Below are 10326 nucleotides of genomic sequence, written 5' to 3'. Positions count from 1 at the left end.
GTTTTATGCTGCGATATTTTCAAAGTCTTTCACTGAACACATTCAGTCACACATTGTTCATAATTTATTGGAAGTTTATTGTTTAATGTCCTGTCTAAATAACTTCAGTCACCATTTGTATTCATTAATGAATAACTGACTTCCAATATTAAAAGAAATAGAAACTGTTGTGCTGTTGTTCACGTAGAAGGGCCTGCTGCTGGATGTCCAGACTTTGTGCGTCAGCAGGAGGGTCAGGGTACAGGGTTCGAACCTCCTCATGAGATGTCGTATCTGCTGGATAAAAGCAAGCTACATCACATCAGGGATTGTCCTAGAGCTGCCCTACAGTAACAATCAACTGACTAATATATGAAATACTTGCAGTAGCACAATAATAAACACAAAGCAAAAAAGTGTTTAGTGAAGATAAAAAACCTCATCAAAGTTTTAGTTTGGATAAAGGGAGACAGAGCACCAATCTAAACAAGTCTAAACCATCTGGCACCTCCACACTTGTAAGAACAGCATGACCAAAGTGATTGTAGGAGGAAACAACCTTGACTTCCTTTACATAGCTTAGTACTGAGAATAAAAGAAAAGCATGATTAGAATTATTTGTGCTTCTTCTTCTTTCGGCTGCTCCCTTTAGAGGTCGCTACAGTGGATCATCCGCCTCCATCTCTCTATTTCTAGCATCCTCCTCAGTCACACCAACCCCCTGCATGTCCACCTTCACTACATCCACAAATCCTTTCTGTGGTTGTCTGAAAACATCATCCACGGAGACTCTTGCCTGATCTCATCTGTCAGCCTCTCCATCACCAGTGCAAACAAGAAGGGGCTCAGAGCCTCTCTCTGATGTAATCTCAACCCATCACATACTTCTCTGCCCCTCAGGACTTTCTTATGCAGCACCACAGTTACTCTCTTCGCACCTTATCATAGCCTTCACTCCTACCCTCTCTATGCCTCCCGTCTCCATCCTCTTCAGAGTTGCCTCACTTCCTTCTCTAATTCAATTTTCGTCCAAAGTACTCCTTCTCCCTTCTCAACACACTTTCTTCACATTAGCACATTTCCATCTCTATACTTGGTTACTCTCTTCCAGCACAATTTATGTGCCTTGCCATTCATTAAAAATCATTTTCTCCTTAGTGTCCAGCCTCACATACAACTCACTACAAGCCTTTTCCTGTGCCAGTGACACCTCTCTCTTTGCTGTGCACCTAGCCTTTTAGTACTCCTTCCTTCAGCTCCCTGACTATCCCACTCTTTCTTTGCCAGTCTCTTCCTTGAATACATTCCTGAATCTGTTATTATTTGTGCAATGAAAATTAAATCAAGAAAGATTTTGCTTTTACAGTCTCACTGCAGGTTGATACATTATAAGCACGCCTGTGGTTCACATAAGCATTAAAAGCTTGTATTACTCCCTGATGTTTTGCCTGTTAGCATGTGCAGCAGCTGGAGAAGGACTCCTAGCTGAAGACAGGACAGCTTCTCGATGTGCAGATTGGTCGTCTTCTACGAAGAAGCAAAGGAGAAAAACCCCAAATTAAACAGAACAACTACTTCTAATAACAAACAGACGTCTCTCTAAAACCGTGGCAGCAGTTCACCATGTCAAGTGCTTTCTTGTCGTGCACAGTGACTATAACAATCAGCCCCACTGGCTGCACTGTCCTGCAGTGACATAAGTTAATTCAGCATTGCTATAAAACAATGAGGCTATTACGTTTGACCTGTACTTGCAGAATACATTCCAAAGCTTTTGTTTCCTAAAGCATTCGTCCTTCTTTGTGAGCAGTTTGTGACAAAAGAAAAGCCCAGAAACAGGCACCAGTTCAAAGGCATTTCTCAGATGATTTGCTGTAAACTTGAATACAAGCACAGATGAATAAATGTCTTGTAAAACATTGTACTGAATACATTCTTCACTACGAATATCAAATTAAGATCACACGTTAACAGCCCAGAGTTAGTATCGTGTCTTTGCCTCACCACATCTGGGGGTTAACTGGGTTCAATTCAACATAGCAGCGTCTCTAAATGACTGATTCTAAGCCTGGCACAAAAGATAGAAATCCCTGTTGTTCTGGCATCTTATTCCTGCACACATTACCCTGCTGTTCAGTGGTGCCTGACTGCAATACCTGTTTACCAGATTGTAGTGGGTCTCGTGTGAATCTGTGCAACCCATCTGAACCTCCAGTTGTCACCGCTCTTTCCTCAGACACCAACGTAAGGCTGACAGCAAACTGAACACTTCCTGTTGATCATCTGAAGCACGACAGGGGACTGAAGGCAGGGCAGGGATCAGGAAAATAAAGGTTTATAATTTGCACAAATCTTACCCTGCTGGCTGGGAATTTCATTGGGTGGTGGGTGGTTTGGTGCTGACACTGAGCAATTCTGTGAATGCATTTTTATTTATTTATAGAGTTGTCATACAGGGCAAAATGTGAAAAAATTTGCAGTCTTTGCAATGAGTTACTCAGAGTTCTAGACGAGCGCTGGCTAAAAACAGAGGAGGGCCTAGATGGCGCAAGATTTGCCAGCTTTTTCTGCAAGGTTGGGATGGGCGGAGAGGGCTGCCTCTGCAGGACGACAACTAGATTCTTTCTTTGTCATTCTTTGACAACGACACAGCGAGCTGAAGCACTCCTGTCTTTTCAGGCTTACTGTACCTCATAATTCAACCGTGAGTCTCTCTCCACCCTGGTGGCCTGAGGTACCTTCTTAGTCTCTTTTTCCTGCCTCACCACCTTTTCCTCCTTCTGCTGACGTGTTTCAGCTTCATGGATCCTGCCTTGGTTTTTCAGCTTATGCTGCAGAGTAGATAAAACTATCTCTCAAAGTCCACTCCATTGTGATACATATATATTTAACATTACTGTTTCTCATTTTCTAAAGCTTAAAACAACACTAATTTGCTTTAAGACCAAGAGTGCAGCAGGTCAACTATCACAGTAAATATAAGGACTTTTTGTTAATAGGTTGTTGCATTTGCTTTGTAATGCTGACTTCACACAAACTGGACGGCAACACGTTTTTCAACTCGAGCAATCTAAACATCACCACAGTTAAATCAAACCAGTCGTCGTCTGATTTTTGTTATGTTTAAAAACTATAGTGTCACCGTCTGCCTGAGAAATATTCTGCTACAAGTGGGCTTTGGTATTGTTTTTCTCTCCCTCTATCGCCTGGGTGGAGGCCATTGTGGGCTCCCGCCTTTGGCCTACATACCTGGGAGATGGTGAACACCTGCGTCTCATTAACCAGCCTCTACTTACGGGAAGAAGTTAGACTGCTCTTTGCTGGATTGTTGCTTGACTCATGTTAGTGAAGTCCTGGCTAGGACACTAGTAATCTAGTTCTCTTGGATTTTGAATCTTGTGCTAACACGTCGTTTCCCTGTGTACAGACACCCTGGACCTGCCCTTGTTCCTTACAGAAATTCTGGTACGAGAGAGGAGTGAGAGACTGGTGAGACGCCAAGAGAGACAGAAGGAGAGTGAGTGTGTTCCCCCTGCTTTTCCCTGCAGATTCCCTGGAGACCTGATCCCTGCATCCTTGTCTATAGCACTTTGACACTGTCGCACATTTAACTTGGTCTAACACAGGGCCATATAGGTTTTTCCCCTCTTAATAATAAACAACTTCATTTAGGAATTGCATTTTGTGTTTATTTGTGTCATCTTTGTTTAATATTTAAATGTATTCATCAATTTCAGAGAAAGCTCACATACTCAATACCAACAAGAAGAAAGAACTACAAATGACTAAAGTTGCAGTGAGGAAGTGAGATCTGACTAATGACAGGAAGTAAAAAGAGTCATCAGTTCAGAGACTGTGATGGTTGAGATCGACAACAAGAAAGACGTGAGGCAGAGAAGCACGATGGATGAATTCAGATGGATTCAAATGTTTTTATCTCTGATGCTGATGATTCTGATTCCAGGTAAGGATACAGGAAACATTTTATTAGCAACAAAACTAAATATTATCAGTATTACTATGGTCAATAAACTTTACAGTAAATAAGAAAGCTGAGCATGTACTGTTGTTTTAGGGAAATATGGGACATGTTTACAGACCCGAGTCTAAAATCTTCGCTCTGATTGTAAAACTGCTGCATTCTAATTTATCTTTCATATTTCTCATCAATCTTCTCAACAGTATCTGAAACTGAAATATCCATTTTTATGAAAGTTGGAGATGACGTCACTCTGCCTTGTCTAAATGTGATAGATGAGCAGAATAACTGTGACAGTACTGAATGGACCTTTGTTTCAAGACACAAAACAACAGTAGAGCTGATCACACTTGGACAGACAAAGTCAAATCAGACAGACTGAGTGTTACAGCGAACTGTTCTCTGGTTATTAAGAAGCTCACATTTGAGGAAGTTGGTCTTTATTCATGCCTACAGTACAAATTAGGAGAAATACAAACTCTAAACGCTCTGGTTCATCTGTCTCAGGTTAATCTTTTTATTATTAGTCATTGGGAAGCACCTACAAAGAAATCCGTCACAATGAGAACCTGTTCAAACCATTTGATTTTGTGACCAAAGGTGCTGGTGTAATGACTTGTAATTGTGACAGCCCTGACACTTTGATATAAGTACTTGCTTTTGATGAATATATTATCTGTTTTGATTAAGGGACTTGCTTTTGAAGCATTGACTACTTATTTTGAGCAACTGACTTTTCTTTTTGATGAGGTGACTCACTTTTGCGAGTTATCCACCATGTTTTGCAGTTTGCACCAATTGTTTTGAGAAGAGCCTTAGTAGTGGTGCAGAGATCAATTTTGTTGTGAGAAATGCACCAAAGCAACTGATAAAAACTGTAAACTGCTCTGTGGTGACATATGGACAGTGTCATCACACCGTGAATTGGCTGATTAAACGTCAAGATATGAACAAAGATGACAAAGAAATACTGACCTCACAGACTGACTGCTCCACTACTGTGACCCTTTGGAAGTCTCACTATATCTATCCATCAAGATATGAGAAAATGAAGTGTGACGTGACTGATGCTAACACAGGAAGTGTGCAGCTGTTTACCTTTAGCTGTCAGACCTCAGATGAGGAAACAGGTGAGCTCACGATCAGCTGTTTAAAACAACTAAAAATAGCTAAAATATTAATTAGATGTATTTCAGGTGTTTGGGCAAAATAGCTTTTGTTGTGTTTATAATTTTGGGGCGATCGTGGCTCAAGAGTTGGCAGTTTGTCTTGTAATCGGAAGGTTGCCGGTTCGAGCCCCGGCTCCGTCAGTCTCGGTCGTTGTGTCCTTGGGCAAGACACTTCACCTGTTGCCTACTGGTGGTGGTCAGAGGGCCCGGTGGCGCCAGTGTCCGGCAGCCTCGCCTCTGTCAGCTTGTGGGGATAGGTTAATCCAAAGTGCCCATAGGTGTGAATGCGGGAGTGAATGTGAGCGCGAATGATGTCTTTGTGTGTTGGCCCTGCGACAGACTGGCAACCTGTCCAGGGTGTACCCCGCCTCTCGCCCTATGACAGCTGGGAGAGGCTCCAGCACCCCCCGCGACCCTAAGAAGGATAAGCGGAAGCGAATGGATGGATGTATTTCTAACACGCGAACAATGTGAAAAAACTTTTGATTGTTCTTTTTTCATTTATTCAGATGACAAAAAAACAACACAGAAACCAACAAGAAAAACCAAGAGATACACAACTGAAGCAGAAGCAACCACAACAACAATGAAGGATGATTCACAAGGTACTTACATAACACATCCTTATGTCATGTAAACTCTTGTAATCCTTTTTAATGATAATATTTAGTGGAACATAATAATTTCGATTTAAATGTGCCCGATTAAATAAATGAAGAACCTAAATAAGGACGACATAAGAAGAAAAAATGAAAATGTTTCATGAGATATAATCACATTTATTTTAAAATATTTGTTTGATATAAAGTTATTGATTTTTTTATTATGTAATGCCAAGTTTGGATGTTTTCTTTTATTCAGATGTTTCTGTATCTTCGAGGTTCATTATTGTCTCAGTGGGTTTAGCAGCACTTTTAATCACTGCTGTGACAGTCAACACATGGAGCAGAACTAAAGGTAAATTTAATATTGAGGAATTTGAATGATTTTTAAGTTTGATTTGAAACAGAAAAAATGTCTTATCTCATTTTAGGTCAGAAAACACAGATGGATCAAACCACAGTAAGTAACTCAGCAAGTTAAAAGTCTTTTGGTTGTTTTTCTCATCCTTGTTATTTTCTAATAACTGCAGATGATGTTCATGAGATTATTTTGGATTTCCTGAGTTTAAGTGGTTCAGCAGATAATCGAGAGTCAGATGTCTACAACTGGGAGGATATGAAAAACCATACGTGAGAGTTTTGGAAAATTAAATTAACACTGCTTATAAATTAACGGTGAAGTTATGTTTATCTCGCATGCAAACACAGAGAAAAGTAAAAAACACAGACACAATACAAAATCCAGTAAATCCAGCAGGAGAAAGGGACAAGGAAAACTCTGGAATATTTACAAAACAGGGAGAAAGATGAAAAGCACAGATAAGGTCAGTTAAAGTAGGAAGCAATAACACAAAAAGCCATGTGACAAACCTTCAAAATAAAAGTGAAAATAACTGCATAAAAAACCTCAGATTATATCGTTTGTTTTGTTGGACGTCATTGTGGTGCATTTTCTCCTCTCAGTAAAATAAAGAGAGAAAAGAAACACTCAATGTTGGGTCTGCGCTTCAGCAGGCCCGCTAGTTCAGACTTGTTCCCGTGAACAAAGCAAGACGAACAGCTTTAACCGGGTTTTTACTTGCTAGGAAGGGGAGACCTTGGCAGTACAATAATGGTAACATTTAACAATTTCAACCTAACACTCAAAAACACAAAAGAAAAGAAAACTAAGAACTAATGGAAAGAATATAACTGAAACCACAGGTAATAATAAACACAATGCCAATTTATTTGTCTCACAATCTGATACATTTGGTTTTGGGTTTTTTGCTTGTTTTTCACAGGTACATTATGATAAAGTTGATGTTTCAATAAAGTATGAAAGCACTGGAGGCTCTGGTGTTTCTGTCAGATACCACTGATCCACAACATCAGCTCAGCAGAAAAAAACTGCTGTTGTATTATCAGTATAATCTTATCTAGTTTAATAGATTTAATCCTATTGTTACGGCTCTGGCCATCTTTTGAATCACAGTGGCTGGATTTTGCTGGCAGCTGCTGATTGGTTCCATCATCAAGTGGCTGTTTTAAAAATCCTCTCCAGCAGTCTCCCCGGCAGTAGCTGACAGCAGCAGCAGGCCCGTCCTTGGCCTCCAAACCATCTATGACAGATCTGGGTGTGTGATTTCAGAGAACTGCCAAGTTTTGTATTTAGTGTGTTGATACTTTGACTTTTAACTAAGCACTGAAGCAGAAAGAGAGAACTGCCTTATTATTTTCTATCATTTTTTTCTTGTTTATTCAATTAGTGAGTTGGGGGTAGCGCTCGGCTTTTGTTTGTTTTAGATTTCTAAATGACCGTTATGGGTTTTGTAGCATGAGTTTATTGACCGTTAAATACCATTAAATCTGTATCAGTTTCTTCCTTTTTATTGCTTACAATAATGTCATCTGGAGATAAAATGTTTTTCTATTCATTTGTTATCTGCCCACAACTAGTTTTGCTCTAAATGAATGCCTGAAAAAACTGAAAAAGCCAAGTTTGAAAACTGTAAAAAGCATCCAAAAGATAAGAAAGTTAGGCCAAAAATAAAATCAGTAGACCACACCATGAATCGTAAAACCTGAAGTAAGAGGTCAAAACACAAATGCAATATCTTGAGACATCATTTCTGAGAAATTAAAGTGATGAATGAAGAGTTGTTTATGTTGCATTACAGTGAGACATATTTTCAAGGATAGCTGTTGGCAAAGTAGGATCCAAGTGCAGAACTCAAATCCATGTTAAACTCAAAAAGCAGCTTTATTGCTGACCTTAGCAGGCCAAAATGCAAAACACAAAATAATTCAGGCAACACTAAAAACCTGGAAGTCACAAACTAGCCTCTAAGGAACATAGAACATAACAAAGAACAGAAGCAAACTGGGGCTTTAAATACACATGAGGAGATTAGGCCATAGTGGAGACTAGCAACTCAGTTGTACGGTGGCCCTGAGAGGCCACTGCAACTTAAGAAAACACCAGCAATAAGAAAAATGCTGCAAAAGCACACAAAACACAACGAAAAGAGGAAAAACGACAACGGAAATAGGAAAAAACTGATTTCCAAAAGCACAACGTGTTTCTGGGGAGACAATAACCCGACGGACCAGTTGCAGGAACCAAATATGCTAAGAATTGCGCTGGGAGACACTTAAAAGAAGTGGAGGATTTATCGGTTTTGTGAGGAAAGAAAAGATGAGTGGTATATGTGTTAGCCTAACTATTAGCCTAAAAATCCATCATCAGTATTATATGAATCATGATAAAACACACCTAGCATGTTTTGCGTTGTGAGTGCGAATGGTTGTCTGTCTCTGTGTGTTGGCCCTGCGACAGACTGGCGACCTGTCCAGGGTGAACCCCACCTCTCGCCTTATGACAGCTGGGATAGGCTCCAGCAACCCCGCGACACTAAAAAGGATAAGTGGATGGATGGATATTACTGAGGAGTCAGCATGTTTTTCTCTTCATTGTTTAGGTGGATCCTGAAGTTTCCTATGTCACCATCAGCAACACCTAGAAAACCAAGATAAGGTGTTTTGTTTAGTGATATGTTTGTTTGTTTGTTATTATTTTATCTATATATCAGACAGCTTTTTTCAGGTCGTGTTGATGATGAAATGATGCAGTGACTTCTGCTCTAGTGTCAATTTTAAAATAACATAGTTCAAGCTGTTGAAAAAAATGAATTTGCATTTAATGGAAAGACAATTCTTGAATATTGTTTATGGGTCCAACAGATTTAAAGAAACACCAGTTTTTGGGACAGTGCCCAGCTACATTATAATACACTTATTTTTCCTTTTTTTAAATGAAAATATAATTGGTACCAGGAGTTCTTTGCTATGGATATGAGCAGTTGCTCTAAGAGAAGGCTGGATAGAAAACATACAACTAAAACTATTGCTATTGCTAGACTATTGAACAGCACACAGGATTCAGTGCCATGGTCCTAGAGTTTTGAGTTGTATTTGAGTTTCAAATTTGTGTTCTGAAGATCTTCCTTAGCTTCTATTTTTATTATTTATTACCTGTTTTTACTGTTCATCTTATTTTGAATTTTTCCTCTGTCAAAAGAAAAGAAATCCAAAGTATTGAAAGGAATCTATGCTCTTTATTTTGTTCTCATTTTTATGATGATGGGTAGGTTGACAGTTGAGGTCAGGCAGGAGTCTCTGGTCTATTATGTTTGTGGACAACATTAAGAAACAGGTGAAAGACGGCCTGTAGCGGTGGAGGAGTGTTCTGGAGAGAAGTTGTGTGAATGAGAGGGAGACAGGTTTAACAGAGATGCTGCAGGGAGTAGAGGTAATATAGGTGGAGAAATTCAAATACCTGAGGTCAATGAGCCAAAGCAACATTTATGATGTTATTATCATTGTGTAACCACATCATTTCTTTAGGGATTAATACATTTTTCTGATTCTGATTATGTTTTGTTTTTGTCATCCAGCCACTGATCAGCAACATCAACTCAGCAGAGAAAACTGCTGTTATATTATCAATGTCATCTCATCTGGTTTTATAGGTAAATATAAACTAGATGAGAACTTTAAAGCAATGTTAATAGTTTTTGTGTTTCACGCTGTTGTTATTTTAATCTGATAGAAGATGTGTATTCAAGTCTTAATCCTCTCTTATAATATGACTGTTGTTAAATGCCTTTAATGCCTTTATAGTTTGTGTAAGTGAAATATGTGCAGTGTCAAAAGTCCAGTATGAGTTTTATAACATGTCTTTCATGATGATTAAATAGAATCTGAATCAATATCTTGGATATTCTTTTTTATAGTAATGTAATCTGGAAAATATGCATTTCTATTAATTTGGTGAAATTCTATTTTTGCAGAACAAATTTTAAACTCTCACAGTTTATGTCTGAGCACTTTTTTGTGTATTATTCCTTTTATCCGCCAGAGGTCCTCAGTTTTCCAGTATTTGCACAGTCACCTGTTAGAGACTTAGAAACTTAGACTTAGAGCTTTTTATTGTCATTGTGCAGTTTCTTGCACAGCGAAATTGGGTAGCTGAACCACAAAGGTGCTAAAGTAAGAAGAGAAACCAATATACAACGAAGGTGGAAAATAAATAAATAATTAAATAAATAGAATAAAA

This window comes from Aulonocara sp. 'chitande type north' Nkhata Bay, linkage group LG6, assembly GCF_057382095.1.
Source record: "Aulonocara sp. 'chitande type north' Nkhata Bay isolate Kocher_YH1m ecotype deep benthic linkage group LG6, A_spYH_male_GT1.1, whole genome shotgun sequence".
Lineage (NCBI taxonomy): Eukaryota > Metazoa > Chordata > Actinopteri > Cichliformes > Cichlidae > Aulonocara > Aulonocara sp. 'chitande type north' Nkhata Bay.
Note: the sequence above shows the minus strand (reverse complement) of the source record.